The sequence below is a fragment of the Triticum dicoccoides genome, chromosome 3A, assembly GCF_002162155.2.
Source record: "Triticum dicoccoides isolate Atlit2015 ecotype Zavitan chromosome 3A, WEW_v2.0, whole genome shotgun sequence".
NCBI lineage: Eukaryota > Viridiplantae > Streptophyta > Magnoliopsida > Poales > Poaceae > Triticum > Triticum dicoccoides.
Genome location: NC_041384.1, coordinates 17,276,371 through 17,293,674, shown reverse-complemented (window position 1 = coordinate 17,293,674; position 17,304 = coordinate 17,276,371). Strand labels below are relative to the sequence as shown.

The following is a 17,304-nucleotide window of genomic DNA, read 5'->3' as shown; positions in this document are numbered from 1 at the left end:
GGACTGACCAGCCAGCTTCGCGTCCGAGCTGATGAAGATAGTGGGCTGGACAATGGGCCTGGCCGCATGGGCCGCTTCACTTTTAGAATATTTACCTATTTCTAAGCACCCCTAAAAAACCTATTTCTAAGCAATCTAAATTAGTTTAAAGTTTCACATGGACCCAAAAAAAGTTTTTCAAATCAAGTGTATTTGAGATTTTTAAGATCAAAATATTTCCACATCATACGTTTTCAAGTGGTTCACAACTAATTTCAAATCAAGTGTATTTGAGCGTTTCAGCCCAACCTCACAACCTGATTACTCTTCCTGAAATCTGGTTCCAAAAGTTAAAAGATTTTGATCCTATAGGGATAGACAACAAAAATTGATGGCATCGTTTCCCTCTGATAAACAAGAGTTCAAGGCAAAGTTATAAAATCTCCAGCCGGCTATAGCTATAGGGATACATTGACACATTTTTCAGTTGTTTTGAACATGAGGCGGAATATCTAGTGACCAACTTGTTAAAAAGTGTAGACACGGCAACCTCTCATCTTATATACAGTAGTATTACCACTGTGTAGAGCATGGTCTTTGCGTCATTGCGTGCAAAGGTACATAAAAATATTCTTACGATTCACGAAAACATTTCATCTTACCATCGTTCAATATAGCCGATATCTGCAACCATGTGCACACAAAACTGCAAGAGAATGCATTCATGTTCTTTGTGCAAGAGTCTGAAACGGGATAAGTGCAAGTTAGTGGTTCATACTCTAGCCACGTAATGCAGAGATATGTAAACATAACACACTATTTTGTTTTTCAGTAGAACACGAACAACTTCCCAAAAACAGGCATATGTTTGGTTTATGCAGAGATATGCACGTGTTTGGGACAAAAAAATACATAAAAAAGAGCCACGTTGTTGAAAAACGGAAGCAATACTTAAGATCATACAGAGTCTCGACATGCATATATCCTGGGAACAAGAACGGTGAAAAACAGGCATAATAACAACAAGTCCATGCAGCACCCCAAACCTCCAGAATACACAAGCATGATCAAATCTTAAAGATGATCAATCGGCCCATCAGTCAAACAGGGACTTCAGTTGAAGAGCCCGGTCGAATCTTAAAGGTATATCATCATCATCGTCAGAACCATAAGGACATAGGGACTTCTTACTTCTGTGCTTCAAGAGCATGATGTATCATCAGAAGCCTTGCGTGATCATCGTCAGCATCATGTTCATCATCATAATCGTCGTCGTCGGAATAGTAAGAATCACCAGAACAAGCTTCCCGTTGAATGGTGGTTTTGAGCATGATACCATTTCGATCATCAGAAATCTTTTGCTTGGGCAGAATTAAGTCAGGGCCCGTCAGTAGCCCATCAGAGAGTGAAGAGCTTCTTACTTGGAAACTTGAACTTTCACAATAACCTGTCATAGAGTAGTCATAATTCAAACTACATGTGAACTTGGGTTCCTAACTTTCGGTTGGACGCAGACGACTGAGATAGCATATCCAAAAGGCTCTGAGTCCATGTTGAGCAGGAAAATATAGTTGGTCCTCCTACTGCGGCGTTGCAGAACATGTAAGCCTGGTTTGAAGCGGAGAGACAACGTGTCAAAATCTTGGAGGACTGTTGATGGACAGCTGTGCTTGAAGGTGAGATGGTCCGGGAGCAGGGGTATCAGCCCAACATAGCTGCAGCCGGGAATTGGGCAGAAGCATGGGGCAGTCGGGCATACTTGCTCATGTCTTTCTTTCTGATAGTAGGCAAGACTCAAGATGGCAATGGGGCCCCGAAACCCGCGTCCCCGTGAGTTTTTACCCTATTAGGGGACGGGGATGGGCGACTTTCTATCCCCTCGGGGCTGCTCGTGGGTACATTATTAAACCCGGCATGTTTCGCGGGTTTAAACCCGTTTGAGTACTACCCGAACCCGAAACCCGACAAAACCCATCAAAATACATTATTTAGCACGCACCGATCCATCTTCACTCAAGTGGCCCAAAGCCACAGTGCCCGAGCAGCCGAGCCCCACAACATCGAGGCCCTGGAGTACAGACCAACCCCTCACTCGGCCGTTGTAGTGTTGCTCGCTCTTTAGGACTCTCTCTCCCGCACAACACGACACCTAAACCTAAACCCAGGTCCCCCAGCCGTCGCCTGCTGCTGTAATATGCTCTTGTTTTTCTTCCAAATGTTGCTGTTTTCATTGACTGCTCGTGGGAATGGGTTCCCCGTGGGTTTTGAAAACCCGATGGGTTTAGGGGACGGGCAAAAATTTAACCCCGCGCACGTTGATTGGGACAGGGACGGGTTTGCGATTTTCTCGTGGGGATGGGTTTGGGCAAGCAAAACCCGGTGGGTTTCGTCCCCGTTGCCATCTTGAGGCAAGACCCTCTCTGCATCCATACTTGGCATTGCAGCAAGGAACTGCGACTGACTGGACGACATGTTCCATTATAGCGCAGCGCTTGAAGGAAGTTTCAATACAGCATTCGTGGCACTTCTTGTCAAGTATCTTGTTATGGCAGGACCAGCATAGGATGTGCCCCTCAGAACACTGCAGAAACCAAACAATTAATTGGGTCCCCGTGAGAATACCATTTAACATAAATAGGAAAGGAAAATAGTACTACTACACAACAAGAAGATAGGTTACTGCTACACATTCCAATACTTCAGCTACCATAGCTATTATGTCGTTGCAGAAGAAACAGTTTCCTTCCAAGTAGAAATACATCCAACGGTAGATTCATCGGAGCTCTTCTTTTATTTTGAGCTTTATATAATAAATAAATGAGAGGTTGAAGACAAGTCAATATGTACATATACTTGGCACATTTACTTGATATATCGCATTGTTGAGGGGCTCAAAGCAGACAGGCACTTGAGGGTGTCCTTCAATATTCTGACATTCATCCAAGGTTCTTTCTCTAGCCAATCTCTCTTGTCGGATTCACTAGCGTCCATGACCAACAAAACTCAAGTGTACCAGCACAAACTTGCTTGCTGTGTGCTGCTGGTCTTTCAGACAGGAACCGAGATCCAAAACTACTATTAATCAGCAAAATCTCACCGCTCCGTTCTCCTGTTCCACAAGATAAAAGTCATGGAAATGCAAGCTTACACTAGTAAGCATAATAAGCTAGAAAAACAATTGTTTTGGGGCAAAACAGCAAGAGGAAAAGCAACCAAGCAAGCATTTCTTGTTCACTGCTATTTCACATCTGTTATTTTTCTCGTTTCGCGAAACAAAATATTGAACCGCTTTCACATCTGTAATAAGAGTAGCAGTGATGCATATGCGACTGAAAAACAAGAAATTTTATTCCGATTCAAAGATGAGCAATGGCGAAGCAGTGTGGCCTCGGATCGAGAGGAATGCAGCCGTACATGAACTAGCACCTGGTCGCCCTCGGGGTCTGTCAACTGCAGGACCTAGTCGCTGTTGAAAATATGCCCTAGAGGCAATAATAAATTAGTTATTATTATATTTCCTTGTTCGTGATAATCGTTTATTATCCATGCTAGAATTGTATTGATAGGAAACTGAAATACATGTGTGGATACATAGACAACACCATGTCCCTAGAAAGCCTCTAGTTGACTAGCTCGTTGATCAATAGATGGTTACAGTTTCCTGACCATGGACATTGGATGTCGTTGATAACGGGATCACATCATTAGGAGAATGTTGTGATGGACAAGACCCAATCCTAAGCCTAGCACAAGATCGTATAGTTCTTATGCTGAAGCTTTTCTAATGTCAAGTATCATTTCCTTAGACCATGAGATTGTGCAACTCCTGGATACCGTAGGAATGCTTTGGGTGTACCAAACGTCACAACGTAACTGGGTGGCTATAAAGGTACACTACAGGTATCTCCGAAAGTGTCTGTTGGGTTAGCACGAATCGAGACTGGGATTTGTCACTCCATGTAAACGAAGAGGTATCTCTGGGCCCACTCGGTAGGACATCATCATAATGTGCACAATGTGATCAAGGAGTTGATCACGGGATGATGTGTTACGGAACGAGTAAAGAGACTTGCCGGTAACGAGATTGAACAAGGTATCAGGATACCAACGATTGAATCTCGGGCAAGTATCGTACCGATAGATAAAGGGAATTGAATACGGGATTGATTGAATCCTTGACATCGTGGTTCATCCGATGAGATCATCGTGGAACATGTGGGAGCCAACATGGGTATCCAGATCCCGCTGTTGGTTATTGGCCGAAGAGTTGTCTCGGTCATGTCTACGTGTCTCCCGAGCCCATAGGGTCTACACACTTAAGCTTCGATGACGCTAGGGTTATAGGGAATAGGTGTACGTGGTTACCGAATGTTGTTCGGAGTCCCGGATGAGATCCCGAACGTCACGAGGAGTTTCGGAATGGTACGGAGGTAAAGATTTATATATGGAAAGTCATCATACGGCCACCGGAATAATTCAGGGGTTACCGGTATTGTACCGGGACCACCGGAGGGGTTCCGGGGTTCCACCGGGAGGGTCCACCTGCCCCGGAGGGCCCTATGGGCTGTATGTGGAGAGGGACCAACCCCTTAGTGGGCTGGGCCCCTCCCCCCTAGGGCCCATGCACCTTGGGTTGTGGGGAACCCTAAAGGGGGCGCCCCCCTTGCCTTGCGGGGGAAGGCACCCCCCCTTGGCCGCCGCCCCTCCTCAGATTGGATCTGAGGGGCCGGCCCCCCTCTCCCTTGCCCCTATATATATGTGGGGGTTGGGAGGGCAGCCGCACCCAAGTTTTGGCATAGCCCTCCCCCTCTCCCAAGTCCTCCTCTTCTCCTACGGTGCTTGGCGAAGCTCTGCAGGATTGCCACGCTCCTCCACCACCACCATGCCGTCGTGCTGCTGCTGGATGGAGTCTTCCCCAACCTCTCCTTCTCTCCTTGATGGATCAAGGCGTAGGAGACGTCACCGGGCTGTACGTGTGTTGAACGCGGAGGTGCCGTCCGTTCGGCACTAGGATCATCGGTGATTTGGATCACGACAAGTACGACTCCATCAACCCCGTTCACTTGAACGCTTCCGCTTAGCGATCTACAAGGGTATGTAGATGCACTCTCCTTCCCCTCGTTGCTGGTTTATCCATAGATAGATCTTGGTGACACGTAGGAAAATTTTGAATTTATGCTACGTTCCCCAACAGTGGCATCATGAGCTAGGTCTATTGCGTAGATTCCATGCACGAGTAGAACACAAAGTAGTTGTGGGCGTTGATTTTGTTCAATATGCTTACCGTTACTAGTCCAATCTTGATTCTGCAGCATTGTGGGATGAAGCGGCCCGGACCGACCTTACACATACACTTACGTGAGACAGGTTCCACCGACTGACATGCACATGTTGCATAAGGTGGCTAGCGGGTGCCAGTCTCTTCCACTTTAGTCGGATCGGATTCGATGAAAAGGGTCCTTATGAAGGGTAAATAGCAATTGGAATATCACATTGTGGTTTTGCGTAGGTAAGAAACGTTCTTGCTAGAAACCCATAGCAGCCACGTAAAACATGCAAAAATAATTAGAGGACGTCTAACTTGTTTTTGCAGGGTATGCTATGTGATGTGATATGGCCAAGAAGAATGTGATGAATGATATGAGATGTATGAGATTGATCATATTCTTGTAATAGGAATCACGACTTGCATGTCGATGAGTATGACAACCGGCAGGAGCCATAGGAGTTGTCTTAATTTATTTATGACCTGCGTGTCAACATAAACGTCATGTAATTACTTTACTTTATTGCTAACCGTTAGTTGTAGTAGTAGAAGTAATAGTTGGCGAGACAACTTCATGAAGACACGATGATGGAGATCATGATGATGGAGATCATGGTGTCATGCCGGTGACGATGATGATCATGGAGCCCCGAAGATGGAGATCAAAAGGAGCAAAGTGATGATGGCCATATCATGTCACTATTTGATTGCAGGTGATGTTTATCATGTTTATACATCTTATTTGCTTAGAACGACGGTAGTAAATAAGATGATCCCTCATTAAAATTTCAAGAAAGTGTTCCTCCTAACTGTGCACCGTTGCGAAAGTTCGTCGTTTCGAAGCACCACGTGATGATCGGGTGTGATAGATTCTTACGTTCACATACAACGGGTGTAAGCCAGATTTACACACGCAAAACACTTAGGTTGACTTGACGAGCCTAGCATGTACAGACATGGCCTCGGAACACAAGAGACCGAAAGGTCGAGCATGAGTCATATGGTAGATACAATCAACATGAAGATGTTCACCGATGATAACTAGTCCGTCTCACGTGATGATCGGACACGGCCTAGTTGACTCGGATCATGTAATCACTTAGATGACTAGAGGGATGTCTATCTGAGTGGGAGTTCATAAGATGAACTTGTTTATCATGAACATAGTCAAAAGGTTTTTGCAAAGTATGTCATAGCTCGCGCTTTAGTTCTACTATTTTAGATATGTTCCTAGAGAAAATATAGTTGAAAGTTGATAGTAGCAATTATGCGGACAGTAGAAGGCTTATGTCCTTAATGCACCGCTCGGTGTGCTGGACCTCGAACGTGGTGTGTGGATGTTGCGAACATCTGACATACACGTTTTGATGACTACATGATAGTTCGGTAATGTTAAATGGTTTAGAATTGAGGCACCAAAGACATTTTTGAAATGTCGCGAATGTTTCGAGGGCTGAAATTGGGATTTTAGGCTCGTGCCCACGTCAAGAGGTATAAGACCTCCAACGATTTTCTTAGCCTGCAAACTAAGGGAGAAAAGCTCAATCATTGAGCTTGTGCTCAGATTATCTGAGTACAACAATCACTTGAATCGAGTGGGAGTTGATCTTCCAGATAAGATAGTGATGTTTCTCCAAAGTCATTGCCACCAAGCTGCGAGAGCTTCGTGATGAACTATGAAATATCAGGGATAGATATGATGATCCTTGAGATATTCGCGATGCTTGACACCGCGAAAGTAGAAGTCAAGTAGGAGCATCAATTGTTGATGGGTAGTTAAAAACCACTAGTTTCAAGAAGGGCAAGGGCAAGAAAGGGATACTTCATGAAACAACAAGTCAGTTGCTGCTCAAGTGAAGAAACCCAAAGTTGAACCCAAGCCCGAGACTAAGTGCTTCTGTAATAAGGGGAACAACCACTAGAGCAGAATTACCCTAGATATTTGGTAGATGAGAAGGCTGGCAAGGTCGATAGTAGTATATTGAATATACATTATATTAATGTGTACTTTACTAGTACTCCTAGTAGCACCAGGGTATTAGATACCGGTTCGGTTGCTAAGTGTTAGTAACTCGAAAGAAAAGGCTGCGGAGTAAATGGAGACTAGCTAAAGGTGAGCTGGCGATATGTGTTGGAAGTTTTTCCAAGCTTGATGTGATCAAGCATCGCACGCTCCCTCTACCATCGAGATTGGTGTTAAACCTAAATAATTGTTATTTGGTGTTTGCGTTGAGCATAGACATGATTGGATTATGTCTATCGCAATACGGTTATTCATTTAAGGAGAATACGGTTTACTTTGTTTATTTGAATAATACCTCCAATGGTCTTGCACCTAAAATGAATGGTTTATTGAATCTCGATCATAATGATACACATGTTCATGCCAAAAGATATAAGATAGTAATGATAGTACCACCTACTTGTGGCACTGCCATGTAAGTCATATTGGTATAAAACACATGAAGAAGCTCCATGTTGATGGATCTTTGGACTCACTCATTTTTGAAAAGATTGAGACATGTGAACCATGTCTATTGGTATATACGCATGAAGAAACTCCATACAGATGGACCGTTTGGACTCACTTGATTTTGAATCGCTTGAGACATGCAAATCATACCACATGGGCAAGATGACTTAAAGCTTCGGTTTCAGTAAAATGGAATAAGAAAGCAACTTGTTGGAAGTAACACATTTTGATGTGTGCAGTCCAATGAGTGCTGAGGCACGCAGTGGATATCTTTATGCTCTTACTTCACAGATGATTTGAGTAGATACTGAGTATGTTTACTTGATGAAACACAAGTCTGAATTATTGAATGGTTCAAGTAATTTCAGAATGAAGTTGAAGATCGTCGTGACAAGAGGATAAAATATCTATGATATGATCATAGAGATGAATATCTGAGTTGCGAGTTTGGTATGCAATTGAGACATTGTGGAAATTATTTCATGACTAGGACCGCCTGGAACGCCATAGTGTAATGGTGTGTCCGAACATCATAACTGCACCCTATTGGATATGATGCATACCATGATGTCTCTTATCGAAATACCACGATAGTTTATGGGTTAGGCATTAGAGACAACCACATTCACTTTAAATAGGGCACCACGCAATTCCGTTTTGAGTCAACATCGTATGAACTATGGTTCATAGAAACCTAAGCTGTCGTTTCTTAAAAGTTTGGGGCTGCGACGCTTATGTGAAAAAGTTTCAGGCTGATAAGCTCGAACCCAAAGCGGATGAATGCATCTTCATAGAATACCTAAAACAGTTGGGTATACCTTCTGTCTCAGATCCGAAAGCAATAGGGATTGTTTCTAGAATCGGGTCCTTTCTCGAGGAAAAGTTTCTCTCGAAAGAATTGAGTGGGAGGATGGTGAAGACTTGATGAGGTTATTGAACCGTCACTTCAACTGGTGTATAGCAGGGCACAAAGAGTTGTTCCTGTGGCACCTACACCAATTGAAGTGGAAGCTTATGATAGTGATCATGAGACTTCGGATCAAGTCACTCCCGAAGCTCGTAGGACGACAAGGATGCGTACTACATCAGAGTGGTATCTAATCTTGTCTTGGAAGTCATGTTGCTAGACAACAATGAACCTACGACCTATGGAGAAGCGATGGTGGGCCCGGATTCCGACGAATGGCTCGAGGCCATAAAATCCGAGAGAGGATCCATGTATGAAAACAAAGTATAGACTTTGGAAGAACTACTTGATGGTCATAAGGCTGTTGGGTGCAAATGGATTTTTAAAAGGAAGATGGACAATGATGGTAAATGTCACCATTAAGAAACTCGACTTGTCGTTAAGTTTCCCGACAAGTTCAAGGAGTTGACTACGGTGAGACTTTCTCACTCGTAGCGATGCTAAGAGTCTGTTGGAATTATATTAGCAGTCACTGCATTATTTATGAAATCTTACAGATAGGGTGTCAAAACATTGTTTCCTCACGATTTTTTTGAGGAAAGGTTGTATGTGATACAACCAGAAGGTTTTAACAATCCTGAAAGATGCTAACAAGCATGCGAAGCTCCAGCAATCCTTCTAAGGACTGGAGTAAGCATCTCGGAGTTGGAATATATGCTTTGATGATGATCAAAGATTTTGGGTTTATACAAAGTTTATGAGAAACTTGTATTTCCAAAGAAGTGAGTGGGAGCACTATAGAATTTCTGATGAGTATATGTTGTTGACATATTGTTAATCGGAAATGATGTAGAATTTCTGGAAAGCATGCAGAGTTATTTGAAAAGTGTTTTTAATGGAAAACCTGGATTAGGCTACTTGAGTATTGAGCATTAAGATCTATAAGGAATAGATCAAAACGCTTAATAATACTTTCAAATGAATACATACCGTGACAAGATTTTGAAGGAGTTCAAAATGGATCAGCAAAGAAAGAGTTCTTGGCTGTGTTATAAGGTGTGAACATTGAGTAAGACTCGAAACCTGACCGCGGCAGAATAGAGAGAAAGGACGAAGGTCGTCCCCTATGCTTTGGACGTAGGCTCTACAGTATGCTGTGCTGTGTACCGCACCTGAAGTGTGCCTTGCCATGAGTCAGTCAAGGGGTACAAGAGTGATCCAAGAATGGATCACAGCACAGCGGTCAAAGTTATCCTTAGTAATTAGTGGGCTAAGGAATTTTCTCGATTATGGAGGTGGTAAAAGAGTTTGTCGTAAAGGGTTACGCCGATGCAAACTTTGACACTAATCCAGATTATTCTGAGTAGTAAATTGGATTCGTATAGTAGAACAGTTATTTTGAATAGCTCCAAATAGAGCATGGTAGCTGCATCTAGGAGATGACATAGAGATTTGTAAAGCACAGACGGATCTGAAAGGTTTAGACCGGTTGACTATAACATCTCTCACAAGCATAACATGATCAAACCTAGAACTCATTGAGTGTTAATCACATGGTAATGTGAACTAGATTATTGACTCTAGTAAACTCTTTGGGTGTTAGTCACATGGGGATGTGACCTTGAGTGTTAATCACATAGCGATGTGAACTGGATTATTGACTCTAGTGCAAGTGGGAGACTGTTGGAAATATGCCCTAGAGGCGATAATAAATTAGTTATTATTATATTTCCTTGTTCGTGATAATCGTTTATTATCCATGCTAGAATTGTATTGATAGAAAACTCAGATACATGTGTGGATACATAGACAACACCATGTCCCTAGTAAGCCTCTAGTTGACTAGCTCGTTGATCAATAGATGGTTACGGTTTCCTGACCATGGACATTGGATGTCGTTGATAACGGGATCACATCATTAGGAGAATGATGTGATGGACAAGACCCAATCCTAAGCCTAGCACAAGATCGTATAGTTCATATGCTGAAGCTTTTCTAATGTCAAGTATCATTTCCTTAGACCATGAGATTGTGCAACTCCCGAATACCGTAGGAATGCTTTGGATGGACCAAATGTCACAACATAACTGGGTGGCTATAAAGGTACACTACAGGTATCTCCGAAAGTGTCTGTTGGGTTGGCATGAATCGAGACTGGGATTTGTCACTCCGTGTAAACGGAGAGGTATCTCTGGGCCCACTCGGTAGGACATCATCATAATATGCACAATGTGATCAAGGAGTTGATCACGGGATGATGTGTTACGGAACGAGTAAAGAGACTTGCCGGTAACGAGATTGAACAAGGTATCAGGATACCGACGATCGAATCTCGGGCAATTATCGTACCGATAGATAAAGGGAATTGAATACGGGATTGATTGAATCCTTGACATCGTGGTTCATCCGATGAGATCATCGTGGAACATGTGGGAGCCAACATGGGTATCCAGATCCCGTTGTTGGTTATTGGCCGAAGAGTCGTCTCGGTCATGTCTATGTGTCTCCCGAGCCCGTAGGGTCTACACACTTAAGGTTCGATGACGCTAGGGTTATAGGGAATAGATGTATGTGGTTACCGAATGTTGTTCGGAGTCCCAGATGAGATCCTGGACGTCACGAGGAGTTCCGGAATGGTCCGAAGGTAAAGATTTATATATGGGAAGTCATCATATGGTCACCAGAATAATTCGGGGGTTACCGGTATTGTACCGGGACCACCGGAGGGGTTCCAAGGGTCCACCGGGAGGGTCCACCTGCCCCGGAGGGCCCTATGGGCTGTATGTGGAGAGGGACCAGCCCCTTAGTGGGCTGGGCGCCTCCCCCCTAGGGCCCATGCGCCTAGGGTTGTGGGGAACCCTAAAGGGGGCGCCCCCCTTGCCTTGGGGGGCAAGGCAGCCCCCCCCCCTTGGCCGCCGCCCCTCCTCAGATTGGATCTGAGGGGGCCGGCCCCCCTCTCCCTTGCCCCTATATATATGTGGGGGTTGGGAGGGCAGCCGCACCCAAGTTCTGGCGCAGCCCTCCCCCTCTCCCAAGTCCTCCTCTTCTCCTACGGTGCTTGGCGAAGCCCTGCAGGATTGCCACGCTCCTCCACCACCACCATGCCGTCGTGCTGCTGCTGGATGGAGTCTTCCCCAACCTCTCCTTCTCCCCTTGCTGGATCAAGGCGTAGGAGACGTCACCGGGCTGTACGTGTGTTGAACGCGGAGGTGCCGTCCGTTCGGCACTAGGATCATCGGTGATTTGGATCACGACGAGTACGACTCCATCAACCCCGTTCACTTGAACGCTTCCGCTTAGCGATCTACAAGGGTATGTAGATGCACTCTCCTTTCCCTCGTTGTGGTTTCTCCATAAATAGATCTTGGTGACACGTAGGAAAATTTTGAATTTCTGCTACGTTCCCCGACAGTCGCCATGGCCGGCCTCGAGGTTTGCCGTTCCGGCTGGCGGCGCGGTCGGAGATTTGTTAGCTGCCACCGCCAACCCTTGCCTACGAGGGAGAGAGGGGAGAAGACTGCTCTCCTTGCCAGCGAAATCGCCAACGGATGCGTGCCCCGCAGCACGGGAGCGGGGAGAGGAGGCGAGCGCGACGGCGACGGCCGGCGGGGCTTCACAGGAGCCACTGAGGCAGCGCCGGCCGAGAGGGGGGAGTGAGAGTGTGAGGGGACTGACCAGCCCACAGTCCAGCTTGGGGTACAAGTGGAAGAGAGAGTGGGCTAGATATGGGCTGGCCGTGTGGACTTTGCCCTAATTGAAAATTTTGATTACTTTTTTTTGTGGGGAAATTTGAATAATTTTTGACCGCTTTCACATTCTTGCATACATTTTTCTTAAACAAACAAAAAATCTTGCATACAGTCAAATTGGTCTTTGAGTCATTGCATGCAAAGGTACATAAAAATATTCTTATGATTCACGAAAACATTTCATCTTACCATCGTCCAATATAGCCGATATCTGCAACCATGTGCACACAAAACTGCAAGAGGATGCATTCATGTTCTTTGTGCAAGAGTCTCAAACGGGATAAGTGCAAGTTAGTGGTTCATACTCTAGCCACATAATGCAGAGATATGTAAACATAACACACTGCTTTGTTTTTCAGTAGAACACGAACGGCTTCCCACGGCATGTGTTTGGGACAAAAAAAATACATAAAAAGGAGCCGCATTGTTGAATAACAGAATCAATACTTAAGATCATAGAAAGTCTCGACATACATATATCCTGGGAACAAGAACGGTGAAAAACAGGCATAATGACAACAAGTCCATGCAGCACCCCAAACCTCCAGAATACACAAGCATGATCAAATGTTAAAGATGATCAATCGGCCCATCAGTCACACAGGGACTTCAGTTGAAAAGCCCGGTCGAATCTTAAAGGTATATCATCATCATCGTCAGAACCATTAGCGCATGGGGACTTCTTACTTCTATGCTTCAAGAGCATGACGTATCATCAGAAGCCTTGTGTGATCATCGTCAGCATCATGTTCATCATCATCATCATCATCGTAATCGTCGTCGTCGGAATAGTAAGAATCACCAAAACAAGCTTCCCGCTGAATGGTGGTTTTGAGCATGATACCATTTCGATCATCAGAAATCTTTTCCTTGGATAGAATTAAGTCAGGGCCCGTCAGTAGCCCATCAGAGAGTGAAGAGCTTCTTACTTGGAAACTTGAACTTTCATAATAACCTGTCATAGAGTAGTCATAATTCAAACTACATGTGAACTTGGGTTGCGTAACTTTCGGTTGGACGCAGACGACTGAGATAGCATATCCAAAAGGCTCTGAGTCCATGTTGAGCAGGAAAATATAGTTGGTCCTCCTACTGCGGCATCGCAGAACATGTAAGCCTGGTTTGAAGCGGAGAGACAACGAGTCAAAACCTTAGAGGACTGTTGATGGACAGCTATGCTTGAAGGTGAGATGGTCCAGGAGCAGGGGTATCAGCACAACATAGCTGCAGCCGGGAATTGGGCAGAAGCATGGGGCACTCGGGCATACTTGCTCGTGTCTTTCTTTCTGATAGTAGGCAAGACCCTCTCTGCATCCATACTTGGCATTGCAGCAAGGAACTGCGACTGACTGGATGACATGTTCCATTATAGCGCAGCGCTTGAAGGAAGTTTCAATGCAACATTCGTGGCACTTCTTGTCAAGTATCTTGTTATGGCAGGACCTGGATAGGATGTGCCCCTCAGAACACTGCAGAAACCAAACAATTAGTTGGGTCCCCGTGAGAATACCATTTAACATAAATACAAAAGGAAAATAGTACTACTACACAACAAGAAGATAGGTTACTGCTACACATTCCAATACTTCAGCTACCATAGCTATTATGTCGTTGCAGAAGAAACAGTTTCGTTCCAAGTAGAAATACATCCAACGGTAGATTCATCGGAGCTCTTCTTTTGTCTTGAGCTTTATATAATAAATAAATGAAATGAAAGCTTGAGGTTAAAGACAAGTCAATATGTACATACACTTGGCACATTTACCTGATATATCGCATTGTTGAGGGGCTCAAAGCAGACAGGGCACTTGAGGGTGTCCTTCAATATTCTGACATTCATCCAAGGTTCTTTCTCTAGCCAATCTCTCTTGTCGGATTCACTAGCGTCCATGACCAACAAAACTCAAAGTGTACCAGCACAAACTTGCTTGTTGTGTGCTGCTGGTCTTTCAGACAGGAACAGAGATCCAAAACTACTATTAATCAGCAAAATCTCACAGCTCCGTTCTCCTGTTCCACAAGATAAAAGTCATGGAAATGCAAGCTTACACTAATAAGCATAATAAGCTGGAAAAACAATTGTTTTGGGGCAAAACAGAAAGAGGAAAAGCAACCAAACAAGCAAACATTTCTTGTTCACTGCTATTTCACATCTGTTATATTTCTTGTTTCGTGAAACAAAATATTGAACCGCTTTCACATCTGTAACAAGAGTAGCAGCGATCCATATGCGACTGAAAAACAAGAAATTTATTCTGATTCAAAGATGAGCAATGGCGAAGCAGTGTGGCCCCGGAACGAGAGGAATGCAGCCGTACATGAACTAGCACCTGGTCTGTCAACTGCAGGACCTAGTCGCCATGGCCGGCCTCGAGGTTTGCCATTCCGGCTGGCGGCGCGGTCGGAGATTTGTTAGCTGCCTCCTCCAACCCTCGCCTACCAGGGAGAGAGGGGAGAAGACTGCTCTCCCTTGCCAGCAAAATCGCCAACGGAATGCGCGCGCCGTAGCACGGGAGCGGGGAGAGGAGGCGAGCGCAACGGAGGCGGCAGGCGGGGCTTCGCAGGAGCCACCGAGGCAGCGCCGGCCGAGAGGGGGAGAGTGAGAGTGTGAGGGGACTGACCAGCCCACAGCCCAGCTTGGGGTATGAGTGGAAGAGAGAGTGGGCTGGATATGAGCTGGCCGTGTGGACTTTGCCCTAATTGAAAATTTTGATTACTTTTTTGCGGGGGAATTTTGATTACTTTTTGACCGCTTTCACATTCTTGCATACACTTTTCTTAAACAAACAAAAAATCTTGCATACAGTCAAATTGGTCTTTGCGTCATTGCGTGCAAAGGTACATAAAAATATTCTTATGATTCACGAAAACATTTCATCTTACCATCGTCCAATATAGCCGATATCTGCAACCATGTGCACACAAAACTGCAAGAGGATGAATTCATGTTCTTTGTGCAAGAGTCTGAAACGGGATAAGTGCAAGTTAGTGGTTCATACTCTAGCCACATAATGCAGAGATATGTAAACATAACACACTGCTTTGTTTTTCAGTAGAACACGAACGGCTTCCCACATTGCACCATGTGTTTGGGACAAAAAAATACATAAAAAGGAGCCGCATTGTTGAATAACCGAATCAATACTTAAGATCATACAGAGTCTCGACATACATATATCCTGGGAACAAGAACGGTGAAAAACAGGCATAATAACAACAAGTCCATGCAGCACCCCAAACCTCCAGAATACACAAGCATGATCAAATCTTAAAGATGATCAATCGGCCCATCAGTCAAACAGGGACTTCAGTTGAAGAGCCCGGTCAAATCTTAAAGGGATATCATCATCATTGTCAGAACCATAAGGACATAGGGACTTCTTACTTCTGTGCTTCAAGAGCATGACGTATCATCAGAAGCCTTGCGTGATCATGGTCAACATCATGTTCATCATCATCATCATCATCATCATCATCATAATCGTCGTCGTTGGAATAGTAAGAATCACCAGAACAAGCTTCCCGTTGAATGGTGGTTTTGAGCATGATACCATTTCGATCATCGGAAATCTTTTCCTTGAGCAGAATTAAGTCAGGGCCCGTCAGTAGCCCATCAGAGAGTGAAGAACTTCTTACTTGGAAATTTGAACTTTCACAATAACCTGTCATAGAGTAGTCATAATTCAAACTACATGTGAACTTGGGTTGCGTAACTTTCGGTTGGACGCAGACGACTGAGATAGCATATCCAAAAGGCTCTGAGTCCATGTTGAGCAGGAAAATATAGTTGGTCCTCCTACTGCGGCGTTGCAGAACATGTAAGCCTGGTTTGAAGCGGAGAGACAACGTGTCAAAATCTTGGAGGACTGTTGATGGACAGCTGTGCTTGAAGGTGAGATGGTCCAGGAGCAGGGGTATCAGCCCAACATAGCTGCAGCCGGGAATTGGGCAGAAGCATGGGGCAGTCGGGCATACTTGCTCATGTCTTTCTTTCTGATAGTAGGCAAGACCCTCTCTGCATCCATACTTGGCATTGCAGCAAGGAACTGCGACTGACTGGACGACATGTTCCATTATAGCGCAGCGCTTGAAGGAAGTTTCAATACAACATTCGTGGCACTTCTTGTCAAGTATCTTGTTATGGCAGGACCTGGATAGGATGTGCCCCTCAGAACACTGCAGAAACCAAACAATTAGTTGGGTCCCCGTGAGAATACCATTTAACATAAATACAAAAGGAAAATAGTACTACTACACAACAAGAAGATAGGTTACTGCTACACATTCCAATACTTCAGCTACCATAGCTATTATGTTGTTGCAGAAGAAACAGTTTCGTTCCAAGTAGAAATACATCCAACGGTAGATTCATCGGAGATCTTCTTTTATCTTGAGCTTTATATAATAAATAAATGAAATGAAATCTTGAGGTTAAAGACAAGTCAATATGTACATACACTTGGCACATTTACCTGATATATCGCATTGTTGAGGGGCTCAAAGCAGACAGGGCACTTGAGGGTGTCCTTCAATATTCTAATACTAGATCGGAATCGCGCCTTGGCACAAGGGTGCCGGTCCATCATTTTGGTCAAGCAGTTAATGTTAAGTCAGTAGTAATCCAAGTTTATAGTACATGTTCAAACAAGATAAAAAACAAAAGAAAGAAGAAATTTTAACATGGTAGAAGCAAGACAATATGGAGTTCAACAATATGGAGTTCAACAATATGGAGTTCAACATCACCATGACATTATCGTAAGGCAGCATCAAGTTTAGTGCATTCACGAGAACACAAAAGACACTTGACATTAAGTCTGATACTAAAAGCGTGAATGCGAGAGAGGCAGTGGATAGAGTATGAGCATGATAAACAGAACGAACTACAGAGTCATAGATAACCGATGCAAATAAGTGGCTTCATTCAACT

At 44.4% G+C, this 17,304-nt stretch overlaps 1 pseudogene; it reads right to left on the bottom strand.

The window, feature by feature from the left end:
• Positions 1-1,166: 1,166 nt before the first annotated feature.
• On the bottom strand, positions 1,167-14,265 carry LOC119271754 (annotated as a pseudogene).
• Positions 14,266-17,304: the final 3,039 nt, after the last annotated feature.